Raw genomic sequence first — 24,290 nt, 5'->3', positions numbered from 1 at the left:
GTATTTGCTGAGACTTTTGAATCTGAAAGTTTGTATCTACCAGTTTTCAAAAGTTTCAGCCATGTTTTCTTCAAGCCTTTTTTCAGCACCACACGCTTTCTCCTCTTCTTCTGGGACTCTGATGGCACAAATATTAGACATTTTGGTATTATTGTCCCACAGGATCCTGACGACGCGTTCATTTTTTTTAATATCTTTTTTTCTTTCTGTTGGATACTTTCTATTGATTTAGCTACAGATTGACTTTTTCCTTTTTTATCTCCATTCTGCTATAGAATCCATCAGTTAATATTTTATTCTAGTTATTGTATTTTTCAGTACTAAAGTTTCCATTTTCTCCTTTATATTTTGGGGTTTATGGCAGACTATTTATTTCATGAGTGTTTACTGTTACTTCTTGAAGCATAGTTTTAACAGCTGCTTTAAAGTCTTGGTCTCAAATTTCAGTATTTGGGTTGGTGTCTGTCTTTGCCCTTGCAAGGTGATATTTTTCTGGTTGTTTTATGTGTCAAGTAATTTTGTTTTTCAATCTGGACATGTTGAACGTTCAGTTATAAAACCCAGGGTCTCATTTAAACTTTAAGCAGAAAATTGATTTTTGTTTTGCTTTGTGTTCACAAGCATTCAACAGGTTAGTTTCAGGTTACAAGTTTCAGCCTGCTCTTGTGGTCTGTGGTTCCAGTGTCAGTTCAGTTTTCACAGCCTTTGAATGGCTAATTGCATCTGATCTCCTTGTGCCCCACCCTGTAGCCCTAGTCTGGGTCTGGGCAGTGGTCTACACTGTAGTTCAGGTCTTAAGGTGTTTGGTAGGTTGTTGAAGGTCAGATCTATGTGCAGCTTGGAGGTGAGCCCAGTTCAATACAACTTTATGGAATTGCTCTCTTGAGCTCCCTTTTCTCTGTGATCTCACTGGCATTTTCTGGCATCTTTTGGCCCCCTTTCCATTCCTCTAGCTCCAAAGTCAAAAGATCTAGTTTTTCCTTCCTGCCCTGTACTTCCTACAATTGCATCTGTGTCCAGGACATGTTGCAGAAGGACAGAGGGACAAAAAAGCAACAATGATTTGTCCATCCTCTTGGGACCACCACTTCTCTGGTCAGAGAGGATTCTCCTCCTCAGAATTTTAGGACCTGCACAGCTCGTTGCCACTGCCACTGGACTGCTTGAAGACTGGTGTTTTACTGTGCCAAATCCTTGTTTCATTCCCCAACCTGTCTGCTGCCACTTACTCTTTTTTTGTTTTGTTTTGTTTTTTAATTGAAATTTACTGGGGTGACAATGGTTAGTAAAGGTACATAGGTTTCAGGTGTACAATTCTGTAATACATCATCTATATATCACATTGTTTATTCACCACCCAGAGTCAGTTCTCTTTCCATCACCATATATTTGACCCCTTTTACCCTCATCGACCACCCCCCTCCCCCCCAAACTCCCTCTTCAGAGTCCTCAGATGCTGCTCCATGCATTCTGTCCAGGATTTGTAATTGCATTCAGCGGAAAGACAGAGGGGCATTCTTACTCCATCTTATCTGGAATCGCAAAAGAATCTAAAAAGGCTGTGGTTTGTCTGTGAGTCCCAGCCAGGCTGAGGCCCCTTGCTTTCAATATATTTACTTACTTGTTCAATCTGTGTGTGTGTGTGTGTGTGTGTGTGTGTGTGTGTGTGTGTGTGTGTGTATGAGAGAGAGAGACAGAGAGAGAGAAAGAGAGAGAGAGGAGTTTCTGAACTCACACCCTCCCCTGTGAAAAACAAACTTAGCACCTAGAGTACAGTATTTGTGTACAGGTTTTTCTCCCTTTAACATTACAATATCATGTCAAAAATACTGTTTCCAAAGCTAGTAGGGTCAGCTCCTTCCATCCCTTTCAGGGTATTTATGTACATACATCATTCATTTGTAATACAGTTAGTTTCATAAGACGTTTTAAAGGTTGAATTTCCCATTTTTTTAGTTACCCTGAACGCTCTAACATGATTATTCTTGGTATGTTTTCTGGGTCTGAAAGCATGTGAAGTCATACTTCAGTGTTCACTGTTTCTTCCGGTTACCACCCTCCTCTTGCTTTGACCCCACTCAGCAACAACTGCTGTAGGTTCTCATCACAGTACTATAACCCTGGTATGTAAATGGTATTCTAGGGCTTGATTGGTGACTGTGCCATGACATTTGACCTGTAACGTGCTTGCTAATAGAAAAGGACAAAGCTTTTTAAAAAAAGTCATATGATAGCCATTGATCCATTGTGTTTCAGAGTTCAAATGAAGATATAATACTGTGACGTGGTGTTTGAAACTAAATTACTATGTCGTTTTCCTCAGTTTCGTGTCAGTGGATTGTCCATGGCAAACCATAATTTCTTACCTTCTCTGAACATGTTAACTAATCTTTGTAGTGTACCAAGTGGCCAAGTATTTAACTGTTTTTTGCTTTTTTACATGCATACTATACACCAACAGCAGCTAAGATGAAAGAATATCATTCCTGCCCTCCCAAACCAGGAAGGGTGAGCTAGAAAGGCTGTTCATTTGGAATTAAAGATCACCTCTGGTTGGATCAGTGCTTTTCATTAAAGAACTAAAGTGTCCTTTATCAGCATAGATTAAAATGTTATCAGGAACTCAAGCCGGAAACACAGCCAGCCAACTGAAGCGCTCTCTGGCTTCTCTCACTCATACCTTCACAGCTAGAATTGACTTTTAGAATTTGACAGTACTGTGCTGTGAGGTTCAAAACCATCGTGGCAGCACCAGAATTTAGAATGGCTTGAGCTTCCCCTTTGAGGTGACTGGCTACCTTTGAAGAAAGGATTTGTTTTGTTAGGAGGAAGGTTTAGGTGATTATTTGAGTGCCATTGACAGTGATTCTGGGAGGTGGACATGATTATCCAGAACACTAACGTTGTTTTCTGAACTTTTTCTATTTGATTTTTATAATAGAAATAATCCTAAGTGGTAGATCGTGGGCACCAAAGTCACTAAAATGATTTAGGATGTCACTGGGGAGACCTAAGAGGAATACATTTCTGATAGCTAGTGTAGAATGATATGTAATTGTAGTTAACCTGATTGTCATTGCTATGCAAAAAGCCTAACAGGGACTACACATTTAAAATGGGGGCATTTTCCTTTATTTTTTGATGGAGATAATAAATGGTAACATGGCTAGTAGATTAGAATCTCCAAAAATGACCTTGCCCTTTTATCCCCACTAATAAAAGGACGTGATCGTTGCTGTCTTCTGCTTTAGAAGGCTGTTTTTTTGAGGGGAAGGGACAGCACACAAAGAAACATAAAATTCATTCTGTAAGTGCTTTTGAAAATGTAAACTTTTGCTAGGGTTTTGTAAATTATAAAAACAGATGTGAACTGCTTATCAGAAAAGGAGAATACAGGAGTGTCATGAAATCCAAGGGCAAGAACTCAGCACAGGACTAAAATAAGAACTGAAAAGATGGAGGATGGCCTGATTGGCTTATCTTGGGTCGTAATCATCTGTGTCGGGGAAGCTGGGCGTGTAATTCAAATGTTGTATCTGGGGTTCCTCTGTGGGGGAGGAGTGATATTTAATGATGAAGGGCTAAACAAAACAGAACCCCCAAAAGTGAACTATGACGGTACCATGTTTCAATTCTCCAGCTTATAACAATTAAAGCCTCTCCTGATGTGTAGCCTCTAGGAAGGTTTCAAAATTTATGAAACCTGCAAATAAGTTTTTCAGCCATTTCATTCACAAGCTGTCCTACTGTTCTAATAATCTCCCTCCAGATGGCTGCTCTGTCTCTCAAAGATCAAAAATATTATATATTTTTTAAAGGGAAGACTTCCCTTTCCTCTGACATAATCCATCACCATTTTTAGAACGCTCTGTAATACACTTTTCCTCCATATATAGTCAGATTCTTTCATGCAATTTTACTTCAATTGCACTGGACCCCTTTTCTTCCCTCCCCTTTCCTCATGCTGTTGTGTGTTGAGAACTTTTTTGAGACCTAAGAAATTTAACTTTCAATTTAGAAAATATAGCTTTAATATGTCAGTAAATGATGTGGCATTTTTGAAAGGTCACATTTTTTATGGTTGGAAAGAAAATCGGAAATATTTGTGAGTCATTTCAGTTGTCTGAGTTTAATGCCAGTTTTTCTCTCCAAGGTTAGATGCTTAATTTAAACATGGAGTGTCTTAATTTAAACACTTATCTCCATATGCCAGCTTTTACTTTTGTGACATGACAGAATATAATAGTACAGTCCTTTGAAGTAGAGATTTTCCTGTGCAGTTGTGGGTGGTAAACATGTGCCTTCTATCAGCTTTCCTGTTCATGCCTCGGACTGTAGCGCTGTTACACCCAGACCATGGCCTCCTTATGTGTCACCATTGTCACCAGTTGAGAGTTGAGCTCTCGATTTCCATCTCCAGCTTAGAGAGACTGGAACGCCTGGCTCTCGCTGCACCTCCTTTATTTATTAAGAGAATGACTTTGGGCGAATCATGTCATCTCTTGAGCTTCAGTTTTTCTCATCTATAAATTTGGGAGCAAGAGGTTATCGACCTATTGACCCTTGAAAACAATACTTAATGTAGTTCCTGGGAAATAATCACTACTCACTAAATTGTAGCTACTACACTATTCATTTTTAGTAAATGATGTGTTCCTTGTAAAACATAACTTCACCAATGAAAAGCCCCTGTCGTAGTTAATTTTTCCCCCATAATTTGCCTTTTTTAATTTAAAAAATGTTATAGACACTTTCACTTAAGTATACACAGATAGACATAATATGTAACCAACCCCCTAATAAGGGGACATTTAACTTGTTCCAATATTTCAGTATTGTTCTACATCATTGTAAATGCCTTTGGGGCACATCTAACCCATTTTATTTTTTTATTTTTAAAATTTTTTTTGTTCTCTGTGACAATTTTTTTTTCCATTAGTATCAGGTACACAAAACAATGTAATAGTTAGACATTTGTACCCCTCACAAAGTGATAACCCCCATCTACTACCCCTCTGACATCGTATATAGCTGTTACAGTTCTACTGACTCTATTTCCTATGCTGTACTCCACATCCTGTGACTACGTGTATGCATATGTTAAATTATAGTTGACATTCACTATTATTCAGCTTTACCTTCAGGTGTATGGTGCAGTGGTCAAGCATCTACACCGTCCCTGAAGTGGTCTCCCTAAGAAGACAAGTGTCCATTGGATACCCTACAAAATCTTTACATTATTGATTATAGTCCCCAAACTGTCTTTCGTATCCCCATGGCAATCTTGTGCTTGCCAATTGTGCTTTCTAATCCATCCCCTCACCTTCCCCCTTATTCCCACCCCCGCTCCCATCTAGCAACCCTCAGTTTTTCCTCTATGTCTCTGAGACTCTTTCTGATTAGTTTGTTCATTTATTCTATTCTTTAGATTCCACATGTGAGATGATATGCTATTTGTCTTTTTCCGTCTGACTTATTTCACTTACCATAATGTTCTCTAGGTCCATCCATATCATTGCAAATGGTAAGATTTCATTTTTCTTTATGGCTGCGTAATACTCCATTGTATAAAAGTACCACAGTTTCTTAATCCAGTCATCTACCGATGGGCATTTCAGTTGTTTCCATGTCTTGGCTATTGTGACTAGCGCTGCAATTAACATAGGGGTGCATATACTTTTTCAAATTAGAGTTTTGGATTTCTCTGGATAGATACCTAAGAGTGGAATTGCTGGGTCGTAAGGTAATTCCATTTCCAGTTATTTGAGATACCTCCACACTGATTTCTGTAGTCTGTCCTAGTTAATTTGATGGCCACTTTGTTGCTCTACAGTGGCAACTGTAGGTGGCTCTCCCAAACTTGGAGCTCCCAAAAGCTATCATGGGATGTCGGGGCAATGAGGGTGATGCAAACTTAGGAGTGAACTAATGAAATAACGTGGCAAGCTTATTAGTTATTCAGATAATATTAAATTGACTGAGTTGATTAAATTGTGAAAGCACTAAGTAGAATTAAAAGAAGCATTTCTGTAGCAAAGAAAACTCATGCATGAAGTAGAAGATGGAAACTGAAAGAACAGACCTGTATACAATAAAGTGAAGTATAGATTGAAGTGAGAATTTCTGTCATGTGTATATTTTACCTTAAAGCCTGGGGTTCACATTTTAATATCAATAAAACAATACAATTTAAAAAACACGCAAAAAAAAACCAGTAAATTAGTCCTGTTCTGCCCATTGTTGGCCAAGTCATTAGTAGAACGTTTATTTTCTCTTTGGGATTCTAGAGTTAAAGAAAGGAAACTGGAAAGGATCCAGAGACGGGCAGTAGAAGGAATCAATGGATTATAAAAAATAAGGCCCATGAGGAAAGGGTAAAGGAGTTGTGAATCGTGCGTTTGAAGAGAAGTTCAAGAGGCCACTTAATAACTATTTGAATTTATGAAGGGTTGTCATGAAAAGGATGCTGAGCAGTTGTTTCTTTTCTCAGGAAGAACTGAAGAAAGGGAAATGGTTCAAGAGAGACTTAGGTTAGATTTAAAAAAAGAAAAAGATACTTCTTGCAAAAGAGAGTAAAGCATGCCATCTCTACTCAAAAATGCTGTTCCACAGAGACGGCTCTGGGTCCTCGACTGTTTGCCTCTGTTCTTAGGAGGTCCGCTCCATGACTTCACTGAACGTCTATTGACTTAAAATCTCGGCCATAAAAGTAGCATTTTACCTCCTATGATCTTGTATTTCTTGGTTTGTTCAGGCATGTTAGTCTTTCTCTTTTGCTTCTCCAACTCTCTTCTTTTTGCTCTGTTCCAAATTATAAGATCATGTAGAGCACAAAACGAATTCTTGGAGCCCCTCAAAGAGACTTTTCTTGGACCTGATCAACTAGCAGATCACTGAGACCGAGGTCCCCCCACAATGTGTGTCGGGGTACTTGGAATCAGTCTTTACCTCAAACAGTAGTAAATTGCATTTAGAAATGGAAAAGCTCTAGGGAAACGTTCACGATTGTTAATAGGAAGAGTTTCTAAACAATTTTCTTTCCCCTATAATGATAGTATAGGAAATTGATTAAGTAACTGTGTTTCCTATCGGTAAATAAGGAAAAGTATCTCTTTTTTTAAGTGGGAGTTCCTCAGCTAATGGAGTTTAAAAGGGAAATATAGCATAGAAAATCCTAAACACATTTATGGTAGAATGTAGGAGTGGTAACTAATAGATGCCAGTCCATGGGGGTACCAACCGGCTCCTGGTTGGTCATCTGGTAGACACTTTACTCAATCACAGCCACTGAATTGGGACTGGTACAGAACTTGAAGTGCCTTTTTCTCGGGCCTTACTGTTGTGGTCTTTCTTTAGAACAGTTCTGATATATCCTTGGGAAGGCTGGCCTGTGTGGATGTTGTCTGTGCCAAATTACAACACAGAACAAGGGACTGTTCTGTTTCATTTACTGAGAATAGTGCTTAATAAGTACTATTTGACAACATGCTGAATTAAGAGAATGTCATAAGGATGTTTCACAAAGGATAGTGGGTAAAACATCTGATGTTTACAAGTTCTATTTATATGTAAGTTGATAGCAGTATGAAGAAGCTATGCTTAATGCTTTCTTTTTCAAATTGTGTTCAATACACATAAATATGTATACTGAGAGAAAATTATTTTATCTGGTTCCTACTGTATATCGTATCCTGATACACGTGGTACTATTTCAGAAGCCACATTTTTGCCCTGTTGATTTGAAATGTATCAGGACCCGATAAACTGATTTATGTTAACCAAATTCATGCAATACTGATTTGTAACATGGCACACATTTATGATCATTTCCTTTTCCTCAACCTTGACTTTGATCTTATCCTAGTATCTTATCTTAGTTTATAATCATAAGTAATTATGATTTCCTTTCTAAATGAAAGCTATACTTTGATCCATATGTTTATGTGTCTATGTATATACTAGTGTAATAAAAGTCAGTGAGATTTAATGTCCAACGGGAGAAATAACTGTCAAAAATGTTTATAAGACTTCTATTTATATTTCAATTTCACAAGCTAAGTATTTATCTCAAGTTTAGTTTATCATAGGTTTTACTACACATATGTACATCCACGGTACATTCAAATGTAGTTCTATTTATTGATGGACGCCTATAATATATAGTTATATACAAGTACCATGAAATAACTTGTGTGTTGAAGTATAAAATACTTTTTTCTAGTTAGGCTTCTCACTTAAATGTGCTTTAAAGAAAAGATAGGATTTAGATGATCCCTAAGGCCCCGTGCAACTTGAAGATTCTGTGCTTCACTGACATTGAACTTGTGTAAGACCGGTAGTCTGAATATATCAGTGAGTAGCAATATGTATTATACAATTGTAGGCTGATAATATACTTGTGATCTATTTTAAGAGCTGTTTCTGTTTCGTCGCTGGCAATGGAGTGCAAGGAAAACCTAAATTTTTTTCTTATTCAAATAATACCTTTCCCTTCTTTTCCTTACTTAGGAGCTAGTGCAATTCTAAAGAGCAGAACGAGAGAGAGAGAGAGAGAGAGAGAGAGAGAGAGAGGGAGAGAGAGAGGGAGAGAGAGAGGGAGAGAGAGATGCAGAGAGAGAGAGAACAGAAGAAACAGAATAGTTAAGTAGCAACTAGTTTTCAATGCTAGACAAAAGAAATACAGTGTACACTAATACCTTACCTTTTATTTTAGTAATATGTGGCAATTGTGTAGCATTTATGATTCACAGAATACACTAATCAATGTTCTCATATAATCCTCCCAACAATTTATGAAAGAGGTACTGTTCTTCACAGTTCAATTAGAAAATTGCCTCCGAGATTATTGTGACTTAACTGGGTTTACACAGTGAGCGCTGAGCCAGGATTCAGACTTTGCACTCAGACTCCAAAACCAACTGTCTGTCTTTTTGTTTCCCCACCCAGCATTCACCTGGGCTGGGTTTGCTTTGAAACTACATTGAAATATACAAGTTAGGGGAACTGCCTATGTGCTTGAGTGAAATCTGAGTATCTCATTTGTAGAACAGGCGATTTCGTTTTCCTTTTCATCTGGCATAATGGGATAGAGAGGTTTAAGACTAAGAAGCAGGAAGTTGGATTCTAGTCTTTTGTTGCCACTAACTGATTGGAGACCTTGTGTATATGTCCTCAATTATAAAGGAAGGCAGTTGGCTCTTCAAGCTTCCTTCTCGTTCTAAAATTCTGTTAATTCCAAATTTAATTTATTACTCTTCCATTCAGAATTGTTGCTTTTAAAAAACTTATTTGCCTCAATGTGGTTAGCCCACATTTTTGTACATTGAGTTTTTCCTAGCAGTCTTTGCCAAGGATTGATAAGCTTTGAGTTTTAGATAGGAGTAATAACAAACTCCCTTTGTGGTGACTCTGAGAAAACTTTTCTTATACCAAATTCTATTCTGTAAGAAATAGTGTCACATAGTGAGACTCTCATCCTGAATTTGAAGACTGGGAAATGATGGCAGAATGCCAGTTACACAGGAATCTGTTCAGCAAATGTACGAATAAATTGAGCATTAGGGTTGAACACCTGGGCTGCCAGGACCTTGAGCTCCCAGCGTAGCATGGAAGGCAAGCACACAAATATGAAATGTCACTGCAGTTAAACGGACCCTGGGAAAGGTGTGTACAGAATGCCAAGAGAGAGGAGAAGGAAACAGTCCCCTCTGTGGGATGAAAAATAGAAGGGATGGACCAGCAAAGACTTCACCAAAAATGGGGTTTTATAAGATGGAGAAAGGATTATTGACCGTCCTAGGGAGAAGGGAACGCATCCAGTGCATAGAAGAGCAGAGGCCTTAAGGAAACTGCTTCAGAGAACCTCAGGTGGTTCTGTTCGCGTCTCATGCTGGAGGGTGACAGGCTGTGAAGGTAACATGTGCCTAGTTTGGGGAAGTCTCATATGGACGTGAGACTGTCCTCAGCATTAAGAAGACTTTCAAAAAGTAAGGAAAAACAGGTCTCTTGTAAAGATAGGAGAGGAGGCAATGTGAGACTCTGAAATTTCTAGCTTGAACACCTAAGAGAGGGAAAGGCGTTCTAGGTAACAACAGGGTAAGCTTGAGAAAACACCCTGGAGACTGGAAAGAGATTGCACCTGGGGCTGTGCGAGTCTCTGTAGGCCCTTCTTTGGCCCTCCTATCCCTCAGACTTCCCAGGGTGATTGCTCTGGCCATGTCAGGAAGGGTTTCATACTGTAACCCATGGAGTTTGGGATTCTTTTCTCTGAGCATTGAAGAGCCAATGAAGATTTCCAAGCAGGGTCATCGTGAGAGCAGTTTTGCATTTGGAAGATTCTAATTGCAGTGAAATGAAAGCTAGGTTAGAGGGGTGTCAGAATCTAGACAGGGAAACCCTTGCAGTGATTCTGTTAGGAGCTGCTGGGAGCCTGGATGAAGCTGAGAGCAGAGGGGATGTAGAGAAGGGGATGGAGCTGAGAGATACCGAGTTAGAACGAGGACGACGACAGTAATAGTAAGATTTATTGAGTGCTTACAGTGTCTGTGCTTTATAGGTACTGACTCGTTTAATCCTCACCACAGCCTATGCAGTAGGTGCTATTGTTACTATTGTCTACCTTTTACAGATGAGAGAATGAGGCACAGAGACATCCGCCTACTGAGTTACACGGCCAGTGAGGGGCAGTTTGGGGATGTGAACTGAGGCAACCTATTTCTGCAGTCCACACTCTTAATTACCACATTCTGTTGCTGGGATCCGTAGGCGTCTATAAAGCTTGGTGAGGAAGTGGATGGATGGATGGATGGATGGATGGATGGATGGATGGATGGAGATGAGGAGAGACGAGCCATGGATGATGGCTACTTGGTTGACTGGGAGGCTGAAGCTCCCACTCACTTAGATAGAAGGAGCGGGGGCTTTGGAAGAAAGACAGGAAGTCAGGTTCTTGTGGGGAGTTCAGCTGGTGATATCCAGAAGGAGTCAGACGTGCCGACCTGGACCTCAGGAAGGGCGTGTGCTTGACAATTGTGTATAACTCTAAGTACGACTGCTATTCCGACAAACTAATGAGTTGATGAAACTGGATAGTTTTACTGACCCTTCCATAATTACACTGGGCAGGCAGAACGTGCCTTCATGCACTTTTTGTATCTCCTCAGAAGTATTCATAAATACTTCTCTCCATAGGTACATGCAGCACAAATACTGCGTTGGCGTCAGTGGGAACAGTCTGAGAAACCTTAGGGTTGCTGGATTCTCTGTAATGAAGACAGCTCCACGGCACATACTGTTCATGTTTACGAAACCAGTGCGATTAAGTACTGTGTTGCCTTCTTACATCCAGCTTTGGATTCCATTGTTTACAATTTAAATGGAAATGTTCTTTACCAGCCTCCCAAAAGGTGTATGGTTTCCGCGTGGTCCTTTGAATGGATGAGTGAGTTGGTGGCTTTTATCCCAGCCAGGAGGACAGGTCAGCATCAGGAATGGGGATCCAAAGAGCAGAGGAGTCAGTGGGAACTAGTGCCCGCAGTAGAAAAGCATGCGTCCTAGAAGGAGCGATGCACAGGGGCTGAATGGTAATGCATGTCCCCCCGTGTCAGTGGCGGATACTTTTCAGGAAAAAAAAAAAAGGACTCCCCTGTCTTCTTCCTCCCTCCAATCTAGGGTTGAAAAGTACAAAGGACCATAGCAAAGGCGTCTTGAGATGAGACCTAAGCATCATATACAGAGGAATAATTCTGAAACTACAGAGGGTGCCAAAAAAATGTGTATACATTTTAAGAAAGGAAAATAACTGTATTGAAATTGTAATACTCATCTATACCGATAACAAAAGATGAAAACAAGTCATGTGTATACATTTCTTTGGCACCCCTGGTGTTTAAAACTGTGATAATTATATTCAATTAACTTTTAAAAGCCAAGTGAAATTGGAAATTATTTAAAACTTTATTCTTAAATGTAGACTAATAAGTTTTGGCTGCAATCATTTCTCAAATTTATCTGATTGTGAGATTCTATTTGTTTCCAGAGTCTAAGTGAACTGTGTTTTTTGTTTGTTTTTTTCTTGGCCTATTTGAGATGTTAAAAATAAAGCCAAGTTGCACTCTTACTTGGCTTTTCCACTCACTTCGGGCAAGGTAAGAATTGTTGTCATGCCCTAATATCTAAAAGTATACATTGACTTTGATTGTGTTTACCAGTTACATTCTCTCTGAAAGTTACTCTATAAGCACCAAGTTTACCCATAATGCTTGACTTAAATACCGTGTCTGCTCTATGCTGGAATAACTGGCTTCCTTCTCATGTTACTGTTGATGGCGGGCAGAATTCTAAGATGCCGCCCTGGACCTCCATTCCCTGGTCTTATACCAGATTGTTACCTTACATTGGCAGAGGGGATTTTGCCGATGTGATTAAGGTCCCTAATCATTTGACTTTAAGATAGGGAGCTTATCCTTGGTGAGTCCAGCCTAAGGAGACACACCCTACTTTTAAATCGAGAGTTTTCTCTGGCCAATCACAGAAGAGGAGGTCAGCGATGGTCTAAGCACGAGAGGAATTCAACATGAGACAGGTTGTCCGTTGCTGAGATAGGTTGGAGGCCCCAGGGCAAGGCACTGAAGCGGCCTTTAGGAGTTGAAAGTAATCTCAGTTAGAAGCCAGCCAAAAAAGAAGCTCTTCAGTTCCACAACTGCAACCGAATTCTGCCAACCACAAGAATGCATTTAGAAGAGGACCCTGAGCCCCTGATGAGAGCTCCGCCAGCCAACAGCTTGATTTCAGCCTGAGCAGAAAACCCAGCCATGCCATCCCAGATTTCTGACCTGCATTTAAGCTGCTAAATTCGTGGTAATTCGTTATGCAGCATTAGAAATCTAATACAGTGTCTTTCACTCCCGGTCTCTCTCCGAATGCTGACTATTGGTCTTGAGTTGCAGTGTTCGCATCTCACAAGCTTACAGTATGCTTCCCATCTGTTGCCTTCATAATCACTATTGCATTGAATTAAGGACAGACACTCTGTTTCTTCTCCTCTTTTCTCTGCTAAAACCCTGAGCCCAGTCTTACTGGTTTTATTTTATCGTGATGCTTGGTCTAGATTTCAACCTGTGGGGGGACGTATGGAAGGCTGTAATCTCTCCCCATGTTTAGATTGTTCAAGTATCGTCATGCTTGAAGTCATTTGAGAATGTAGGTTTCTGGTCCTTGTCACTTCACTGACGTAATTCTTGGCAATGTTATATCATGGTGCAGAAGATGTTTCTCACGGTATCACTGGAGTGAGTCTGTTATTCCCATTTCACATACAGAAAACCAGCAAAAGAGCAGTGCGTGGCTATCCCATGGCTGACGTAAGATCGGGACCTAGAACAGAGGATGCGTGGGATGGGCTGGTGGGTGTTGGCAGTACGCCGCCACAGGAACTGCTGACCTCAGAGTCCTGCCACTGAAACCTGTAAGCACGCCAAGGAGAAAGTGTCTCATTTTGACTGTCTCACTTGGGGGAAAAGATGACACAGGTTGTCAGTTCTCTTACGTATGGATGATTGTTCTATTTTAATCTTCTTGGTTTTATTTAGACCCTCTGTCTAATATTCTTCTTGCATCTAGAAAAAAATGAAATGGAAGAAAATATTCTCTCTTTTTATTAAGTTAATGGAATAACATTCTGGACACTGGTCCACTGGATAATTTGTAAAATGATTTCTTATTTCTTAGAGCGGCAAGGGAGAATAGGATGGGGTAGCAAGTTTTCCATAATCATTTTTAATGTGTCCACTTTATTCCAGTGAATTTCTTTAGTTAGGTTTACCCTCATCTGAAAAAAATTTATATATGATTAACTATATCCCAACTGTCTGTCTATGTATCTGGGCGAACTTAAACACTCTAAATCATGTGGTTGTGTTCACAGAGTGACTCACTGATGAAAATCACCCCTTATTTTTATTAGTTGAAGCGAAGCATAATGCAAATCACTGCACATTAGTAGAGCATTTTGTGACTGGACAAACAAACTGTATTGTGCACCTCAGCCAGGCTAACAAGGGAAAGGGAACTAATGGAGGACGTAAACAAAATCAAAGCCATATTTTTCATGAGACTTCTATCTACACGGTACTATCCGGAGTCCTTTAGATTTGTTTTCATTCAATTATCCCAACTTATTACTGGTCCAAAGTCCGTGTGCCTGTGCTTTGAAAGGCCAAAGCTCAAAATGTCAGACTTTGGAGTAAGGAAAGGTTTACTGGTTGAGGACCATAGACAGCTGGGTGCTGGCAGGGTTCCAAGGAAGAGTGTGCTTATTCTGTTGACCCTAGTTGATGTGAGTCCAGTTGTGAGATTCCTGCAAATCTTTGATAAACAATACGTACTTCCCACATCTCCTCAGAGAGGCACTTTCTGGCGAGGGGCGGTTTTTGTAAACCTCAAGCTGAACGCAGAATTCTTCTAATGATTAACACGTCTATGCAGGACTAAGCTAAAGCAATCAGCCAGAAGGCCATGGCAACAAAGCAGGCTTGAACAAGATGGACTCAGAGAGGACCAGTATTTCACTCTGTTATAAATTCTATTATAATATTGTAACTATCGTTTTGAATGTGAGAACACTGAGGCTCAAGGAAGTAAAGTAATTTGTGCGTGGTCATATAGTTAATAAATCTTAAAACCACAGTTCAAACCTAAATCTGGTTCCAAACCCTAGGCTATTTCTGAGATCCCACATTGCCTTATACATGTGGAGTCATCATATATTTGTTTGAATTAGTGGAAGCAGAGAGCTGGGGCCAGAGAGGGGGAGATCCTAGATAATGTTCCTGGGGACTGTCCTTTGCTTGCTCTCCCTTCCCATAGCTGATGTCTGGAGGAGCCAGAGCCAACGCCTCCCTGCCTCTGGTTCTCAGTTGCTCTTGGTCTCTGCGTGCCTTTATGGTGTGAACGTCTCATGGTGTGATAAAGACATACATCACACCAACCAAATGCATCATCTTACATTCACTGTCCAACACTGGAGGACGCACCAGATGTATCTTTACTGACTTATAGCTGTAGACTTACTGAGAGAGGAATGTCTATATATTCTCTTTCGATGGATTACCAAAGAGTGTTTTTCCTAGGTCAGTCTGAGCCGCTTCTCTCAACTGCCGGGAATGTGGATTCCATGGTATGTGCCAGGCGCTGTGCTGGGAGATCGACTATGTTTTGAATGTTTGTAGAAATACTGATACTATAGTTGTTCACCTGTTTTTCTAAAATCCGCTTGGCATAGAGTCTTATCTTTTAAATATTAGGTACAGTTCAGTATTTCAGAGTGTAAAATTTCAGATTTGACTTAAGTAGGCATACTTACATTTCACACAGCGAGAATCTATTATCGATAATTCCTGGTACATCTACTGTTGAACAGGAGTCCTTTGTCCAAAGCTTCATTTGAAAAGAGGTAATAATATATCCCTAATCTCTCTCTCTCTTTTTTAAACATCTTTCTCTTTTGTTTTACACATTCCTTTTGCTTAGATTTCACTATGAATTTATCTTCATGACCACTTAGTGCTTCGACTAAATCTCTATTTCCTTCTTGTTGGGATTTCACAGGAAACCATAAAAGGTAAAAACATAACAACTCTTTCACTTGCTTAGAACCCAAGATTATTGTCCTTGGGCCCTTGAATAGAGTATTCATCGAAAAAAGGATCTTAGACAATGTAGATTTGTGTATGTATGTTTTGGGTAGGAAGAGATCAGTAGAGGATAACTGAAAAAATAGCCTTTTGTAAATACTCTGCTTTCTTTGAGGGGCTTATTAAGACCTGAGTGCTTCATTTATACTTAAACTTATTTGCTACAAAAGCTCACCAATTTCTACTCAAGATTGTTCATTCAGAAAGCATTTATTACACACCTACTCATTGCTCAGCAGCTTGTGGAATGCAGACAGAGCAGAAAAGAGATGATTTGGGCCTAAAGAACACCATGGTAATCTAGTAGAGCAGACAAAGGGGTTCCTTGTTATTTCATATGTTATGCACTCATAGTAAAAATGGGTGCTGTGCAGGTTTAACTACTTCCTTAGCATTTGTTTTGTCTTCCTAGACTTTTGATACTTGTAGTCAATAAAGGAACTGGCTAGCAGTCACGTTTCGATTAGTCAAATAGCTAATGACAGCAGATATTTGGCTTAATCAATATTTTCCAAGAATAAAAATATCCTGGGGGCTACAAAAGAAAAATCTTCTGGATTAGGTTGGCATGTTATAGATTCTGCTCCAAAGAGTTAAGTTGCTTCCTTTAAATTCTTACACATTAGAAGAAAATAGGGAAATCCTAATCATAGGTTACACTAGAATTTCTGTGCTGCATGTTCATGGCCAAAGTGAGATACAAGGGGAGGAGTTAAGAGTTAGTGATTGGGTCTTTATTGGTCAAATGGATGCATAATCTACAGGCTATGGAGTGATTTTTTCTTTCTAGTCCTCACCAGGTGATATCACTGAGGTACTTAATGCTGATATTTTAGTCTCCTGTTAATGGTAAATTCTAGGAAAGTTCTAGGTAAATTCTAGGAAAAAATCTATATTCCTCATGATTTTTTTAGCCATCAATATACAAACACTTATTATTTTTCTGTCTGCATTAGGGATACACAATATTACCCTATTTAGAGCCATGCCCTTGACTTGGTTTCTTAAATAACTTAGAGCTAAAGCTCCTACTGTATGTAATTTTAACCTTTCAAATGTGAGTTAATATATAACTCTTATCTGTAATTAGGTACAAGTAAAGAGTTTTATTAAATGTGCAACAAAAGCTTTTAAGTGATTTTGAGTAATATTCTCATCTTTATGAAGGAAATTTGAGTCAGTAAAAGTCATACAGCCTCTACAATCTCAAACTAGTTAGGAAGCATGAAAGTGATTACCAGAACCATAATATTGATGAATGCTGTTTGCTATAAACTCTGTGGAATTATTCTGAAGTAAAAAACATTAGATACTAGACATTGTTCAGATTTTACAACCAGGAACCAGGCTTAGATAGTACTTCCTTAGATGGGCACCTTTAATAAAATGGGTTTTAAAAATAATCAAAAACAAAAATTCTTTTCTGTTTTGAAATTAGTTCATCTATTTTGATTGAAGAATGCAGGCACCACAATTCTTAACTTTATTCCAATACTCCTGAATTGATTTAGGCTTGAGTTTAGCTGCCGGTCATAGAGACACAAAAAGTCCAGGTTGGCATGCTGCCCAAGGTGACAGGGACCCAGGCTTCTTTTCATTTGTTTCTATATTATGGACTCAATTTCAGTCCTAAGTTCCCCTCAGAGTCTGAGATGGTCACTACCATTCAGTTCCAATATCACATCCACATTCCATCTATCAGGAAGAATTAACAAGAAAAAGAATGGCACATCCTCTCCAAAGATATATCTTGTTTGCCTCATGTTCAGCATTGTACTGGAGATTCTAGCCAAAGGCATTAGGCAAGAAAAAGAAAAAAATATGGCATCGAGATAGTAAAGGAAGAAGTGAAACTATATCTATTTGCAGATGACATGAATTTACATCTAGAAAACCCTAAGGAATCTACCAAAAAGAGAAAGAAAAACTATTAGAAGTAGTTCAGCAAGATTTCAGGAAATATCAATATACAAAAATCAATTCACTTCTCTATACTGTCAGCATTCCAAAAATGAAATAAAAAAAACCAAACAATTCTATTTGCAATACCATCACAAATAATAAAATGCTTAGGAATAAATTTAACAAAAGAAGTTCAAGACTTGCACACTGAAAACTAAAAAATGTTGGAATAAAGATCTAAATAAATGGAAAGACATCCTATGTTCATGATCAGAAGAGTTAATATTGTTAAGATGTCTACTCCCCAAATTTATCTATAGATTAAATACAATCACTATCAGAATCCCAGCTTGCTTTTGTAGGGACAAAAATTGATAAGCCAATCCTAAAATTCATATGGAAATGCAAGGGACCCCCCAAAACACCATTACAATCTTGAAGGACAAAGTGGGAGACTCACATTTCCCATTTTCAAAACTTAATTACAAAGCTACAGTAATTAAGACAGTGTGTACTAGTATAAGGATAGATGTAAGGAATAGTATTGAGAGACCAGAAATAAACCCTTACATTTATGATCAGTTGATTTTTGACAGGGAGGCAAGATAATTCAATGAAGAAAGAGTAATCTTTTCGACTGGTGCTTAGGTAACTGGGTATCCGCATGCAAAAGAATGAAGTTGGACCCTTAATCACAGTATACACAAAACTCAAAGTAAGTCGTAAACCTAAATGTAATAGCTAAAAACTATAAAATGTAGCATAAATCTTCATGACCTCGGGTTAGGCAACAGTTTTTCATATAGGACACCAAAAGCACAAACAACAAAAGAAAAAATAAATTTGAGGTAATCAAAATTTTAAAATTTGTGGTTAGGAGGATGCTTTTAGTAAAGTGAAAGGACAGTCCACAGAATGAGAGAAAATATTTGTAAATCATGTATCTGATAAGGAACTTGTATCCAGAATATACAAAATCCTCTGACAACTCAATAATAAAGACAAATAACCAAATTTAAAATTGGGCAAAGGATTTGAATAAACATTTCTCTGTAAAAGATATACGAATGGCCAATAAGCACACGAAAAGATGCTCAACATCACTAATCATTTGGTAAATATAAGTCAAAACCACAGTGAGACACACTTCACACCCCCTAAAATGGCTATAATTAAAAAGATGGATAATAGCAAGTGTTGGAGAGTCTGAAGAAATTGGAACCTTCATTCGTTGCTAGTGGGAATGTACATTGGTCCAGCCAATTTGGAAAACAGCCTGGAAATTCTCAAAATGTTAAATTTAGAGTTACCGTATGACTCAGCAGTTCTACCCCTTCCAAGAGAAATGAAAACATATATCCACCCAAAAACTTGTACACACCTGTTCGTATCAGCAGTACTCAGTAACTGCCAAAACTAAACAGTCTAAATGCCCAGCATGTGATGAATGAATAAATAAACATGGTACCTATATACATACAATCAAATATTATTTGGCCATAAAAAAGGAATGAAGTACTGATCCATGCTATAACATAGATGAACCTTGAAAACATTATGCTAAGTGAAAGAAGACAGCCACAAAAGGTCACATATTTTATAATTCCAGTTATATGAGATATCCAGAATAGACAAATTTATAGCTACAGAAACTAGAATCGTGGTTGCTTAAGATTGGGGTGAGTAGTAGGTAATGACTTAATGGGTAGGAGGTTTCTTTTGGGGTGATAGAAATGTTCTGTAATTAGGATGTAGTGATGATTGCACAACTCTGAATGTACTAAAACCATTGAATTGTAAACTTCGGTCAATAAACTTTCTGGTATATTAAACATATTTTTAAAAAAATACATCTTAGAAGTTGCACATACTACTTCCACTACATCCCATTGTCTTAGTTATATTGTTATACCTAATTATTCCGGGCACAGGAAATAGGGACTCTTAGTGAGATACTACTGGATATCTAGCAGTCTCTGCCACTTTCTACTTAAAGGTGATTCGTGGCAAAAAACTGCTACAAGTTATTGTGGTTAGCAATCCTTTTTGTTGGAAAGCTTCCTATTAGCCTGAATTAATAACCTGCTTAAAAATAATGGTTTAAGTAGAAAGAGGGATCTTAGAAAATAAAATTCCCTTGCCTGTTATTGCAAAATAGAAGACAAGAAGAGAGGAAAATACCTTTAATTTCGTCTGATAATTAAATGTATCAATTTGTGATGCAATTATTTTGTATCAAAATAGGGGGAAATGACCATGTTGAATTCTCAAGGATGGTTTATGGATACCAGCTGGGTGATTGTCCCTGGTCAGGAAAGAGGACAAAAAAAAGTCCCTGACTCCCAAGAACGTTACAGCCTAATTGGAGAAATATAATGTATATTCACAAAATGTTAAGTGGGATCATTTATAATTACTACAAAATGAAAATAAAGCAAATGCTATGCTCATTTAGTAGCTTGAGAGAATCCTGTGACCTGAGGTATTTGAGGACAGCAACAGTAATAACACTTAGTACGCGGCTGACACTTTCTAAGTACTTGCGTAAGTAGTATCTCACTCCCTTCCGAGAGCAGATGCAAGAACTGAATCACCTGCTGGGGTAAAGTCTGTCCGGCCGGAGCTCTTAACTGCCTCAGTTGTTCACTGAACCCTGGCTACACGTTAGGACACCTGAGGAGATTTCAGAACATGTGGGTACCTGGGTCCCACTCCCCTCACCTGCCCCACTGGAGTTTTTACAAGTCTCCCAATGATGGCAATGACCGTGCAGTCTGGGGTCCGAACCGCCGTTTTCCTTAGTGCTGCAGGCTCCCCACCTCACACCCAGGGGTGACCCTCCCTTGAAGGAAGGGTAGGACTTGAGACAGCAGGTAATGATTGTTCTCAGTTTTAGAACTGGACAGCAGCTAAGCTCAAGCAGAGCTGTTGTCTGTGGTTCCCCCTTCCCCCTCCCCAGCCCTTTCTCTGTGCCATAAGATAGCCTAGTGTTCATAAAACGACAGCGCCTAAAAATGGACTTGCCTGTTGAAGTAGATGAAGACAGAAATGCAGGTGCGTGCACATCATTGGAAGATCATTCTTTGTTTGACATGTGGAGTAGGGGAATGTGACCTTTCAGAATGCTAAAATTATTCCTTCTGTCTGCCCAGATCTAGGACACACACTTTCCTTTGCATTCAGGGTGTCTGTGCCAGAAGCTGTATCTTTTTTTAACCCCTTATATGCTTTTTGAGAAGCTCTTATCATCATGTGGCTTCAGATACCTTTATATGATTGATACCTGTCTCTGATTCTTCCTCTTCAGTCCTACACTTTCTTATAACCATTAGCCTAAAAGCAATGTCTTTTCTTATTCCTAGAGTTTTTTTTATTTCCACCAAAGAAATTTTGTTTGTTTCTCAGTTTTCACTGATTTCAAAATTATTACCTGTGCTTTAATGATGTCCTATAGCTATATTCTCCCCTGTCGCTTTATAATGTCTCCCTATTTTAATTCGTTAGTTGCTAATTAGTTGTTTCTTTTAGGATTTTTCTCCCTTTCTAATACTTCCTTTTTGGAACACCTTATTGCTTTTTCATTACAGACGACATTTTAATGTCATGATTTCATGATTGCTCTTTCAGTGTCTTCGAGCCATTCCTATGACCTCATCCTTTCACCTCCTGTATTCCCCCCACCCCGCCCTCTCCCCATCTCCATACCCTTTCTTTACTCACCATGTCATTTGGATTATAGTCCTTTGGGACAAAGAAATGTTATCATAGTGCCATGTTCTGTTCTCCCAGTAAATATTTCTTGTTTCTTTGGGAGACAGTAAAACAACTAGGACCTCATACATTCACAGTGTTTGGGAATGCTAATTTTTAGAAACAGCATTTAATTATATCTATCACGTTTATGGGATGAAATGTAACTAAAAGAATGAGGAGAGGAATTTTTAGTCTAAGCTACCTTTGCGCAATTCAAGGTAAGCTTGTATTTATGAAGACTGCTTAGAAAAAATAGCTTCTGTAACAACAACTTTGTGATCATTATGAGCAGGAGACGTGCTGCCATGGAAGGTTATGCGATGTTTCAGTTAAGGGAGTCTAATCACGGAAACCAAAACGGCAAACTGCAACAGGACCACACATCACTGGCCTAAGGTCCCAGTTGAAGAGTATTTCTCACATCACAACTCAGTGTGTGGTCAGGGCAGTTTGTTCCACTGTGTATTAATTAAGGAACCCAGACTGCTGGCAGCTGTGCTATCTTTAGCTGGTTCCCAAGGTCTTCCTGAGAACCAATATTCAGCCCTTGGCTGAGGAAAGAGCATAGCGGATGGCTTGTGAGCGGTTTTCATGGGTAAGGCCAAGACAGAAAGTGGGAAATGTCATTTCTGCTCACACCATTGGTTAGAACTCAGTGGTATGGCACCATTTAACTGCAAGGGGAGTCGGAAGGAAGAGGAATCTGTCTGATAATCAGCCCCTGCCATTGGAGGTACATTTTAAAAAATGTTTGTAAGTTGTAAGAGAAATGCAGTGGTTTGAGTATTTAACTGACTCTCTAGGATTCCTGTCTATGTGAAAAGGATTGTAAGGTCAAGTAAACACATAATTAAAATTAAGCAGCACTGTTTATTAACAGTGAGGAAGTACAAGTACAATGTTATCACTTGACCAGCTTTCCTTTTACCATTGGTAAAATAATACAATGCACAACTGTTAAATTAGATTTGTAGCAAGAACTCAGATATCACAGAACCTATTAATTTACCCATTGTCAATAGATTTGGCTATGACGTAAGAAACAGTTTATGTCTATAACAGATATAAAAGCAATACCACATTCAGTAAGTCTGATTCTCATTACCCATGTATTAACAAATTAAATTATCTCAACAGGGCCTTATTCTGCTGTTCTACCAATGTACTGAGAAGAAACCAAGTAAATCGGGGATAAAAGCATACTTAAAAAGAATAAATCAGCATGATAAAATTATGTATTTGCTAAGTGGAAAGTCAGGTATTCTAGGAGTTGAAAAGATTAAAAGTACATGCCTTCTACAGAGCTACGGCCCCAAATTGTTGACTGAGCCTGTTACTCTGGCGTGAAATACACCACCAAGAACAAAGAGACGCAAATGTAGAAAATCAAAAACTTCCACATTTTGGCACAAAAGCTGCCAAAATCACAGTACAACCTAGGGAATTGTGTAAAATCCCACATTTGTTGTATGTGACAGCAGACTAGCAAAAAAAAAAAAAGTGTATGTGTCCGTTTTGTTCTCCGGATTCGGCCCAACTTTAATACTTTAATAGAAAACCCATTAGTAGAAAGTTAACAGGTTTAATATCAAACATAAATTGTCATCTAAGTACACTCAAACTTGGTCTTCACGTTTAAAAATAAATAAAGAATCAGTTAATAGACATTTGGATTCTGCTGCAAGAGACCTTATACAACTTCACGAACTGATTCAGACACATCCAAACTCATTCATATATATAAGGCACCACAATTATATATGTACTAACTCAGATAGATTCAACTGGAATGAACTTAATTATAGTTTGGACAAAGCTAACAATAGTTACAAGCAGCATAAAAAAACATAAGACTTCGTGTCTAGGGGGAAAATACTCTAAATAAAGATAAACATTAGAATATTTACAAAGCAAAACCATGAGGCAGTGAATCTGGGCTGTTCTATTGCATTGCTGTGGTTGCTAGTAAGAGTGGGGATCTCATCCAACAGCATTGATGCTCCCTAATATCTTTTTTTCTTAACCTCTTTAAACATGTTTCTCAAACTTGATGAATATATGGACCAGTTTTAAAAGGAAAAAAAGAAATACTTGAAATTCTCACGGTGTCAAATTATTTTTATTGTTATTGCAATACCTATAAACATTAAATACTCTAAGTTCCTCATGCTCATACCTCTAAAAGAAAATTTATAAATTCATAGGATATAAGCCAAGTTACACAATAATGCAGTTTAAATTAAAAAGGTTAGGATTCGTATCAGGAAGACATTCATGAGCGTGACGTTGGAGTTGATCTTTCAAGAGAGAGTAGGGTAAGTAGTCGGTAGATAGGGAGAGGAAGATAAAGTCTCAGCACATGGAAGAAAGTGAGGTGAGGACTCAGAAATGTGAGAGTGCAGTGTGTATGTGGAACAGAGAAGGTGTTCTTTGGACTCTGATTTATGGTGTCAAAGACACACGTCATAGACCCTTTGGAAATAGTTTTGGGGCCCTTGAGTACTGGGGCCAAGGAATTAAGACCTCCTTCTGTATGAACGGGAACCAAAGGCAGGTGTGAGCAGAAGAATAGATGAGCAGTGCTATAGTCTTAAAAGTTTTATCTGCAGCAATATTTAAATAAATTGAAGGAGTCAAAAACAGGACATTGAAAACCCAGCCAAGAAGCCAGGTCCATGAGAGCAGGTATTTGGTTCACTACTGTATCACCAGAACTGTATCCTAGAACATAGCTGGTCCTCGAGAAGTGTTTGTTGAATGAAGCTATGATGCCCGAATGAATGGCAGGGGGGCATCCAGGAAGAAATGAGTAGAAGTGTGGACTCTGAGCTCAGAATAGAAATTAATTAGTAACTGGTAGCATGGATTTGGGAGTTGTCCATAACTGAATCCTTGAGAGGTGTATAAGATTGTAAAGGAGAGAGAAAAGGTAAATAGGCTATG

General features: G+C 38.7%; 1 protein-coding gene across 3 annotated transcripts in view; it reads left to right on the top strand.

The window, feature by feature from the left end:
• Nucleotides 1-24,290, top strand: part of GAREM1 (GRB2 associated regulator of MAPK1 subtype 1) — a 182,046-nt gene that overhangs the window by 40,447 nt on the left and 117,309 nt on the right. Inside the window, exon 1 of one of the 3 annotated variants that reach the window (XM_033087332.1) lies at nucleotides 12,839-12,855. The exons of the other annotated variants lie outside the window; for them this stretch is intronic. The gene's annotated coding sequence lies outside the window, so the exon portion shown is untranslated. Of the gene's footprint in view, nucleotides 1-12,838; nucleotides 12,856-24,290 lie in introns of those variants that run through there. 3 annotated transcript variants of the gene reach the window in all.

This window comes from Rhinolophus ferrumequinum, chromosome 19, assembly GCF_004115265.2.
Source record: "Rhinolophus ferrumequinum isolate MPI-CBG mRhiFer1 chromosome 19, mRhiFer1_v1.p, whole genome shotgun sequence".
NCBI classification, from domain to species: domain Eukaryota; kingdom Metazoa; phylum Chordata; class Mammalia; order Chiroptera; family Rhinolophidae; genus Rhinolophus; species Rhinolophus ferrumequinum.
This window is presented reverse-complemented; position numbering and strand designations above follow the sequence as displayed.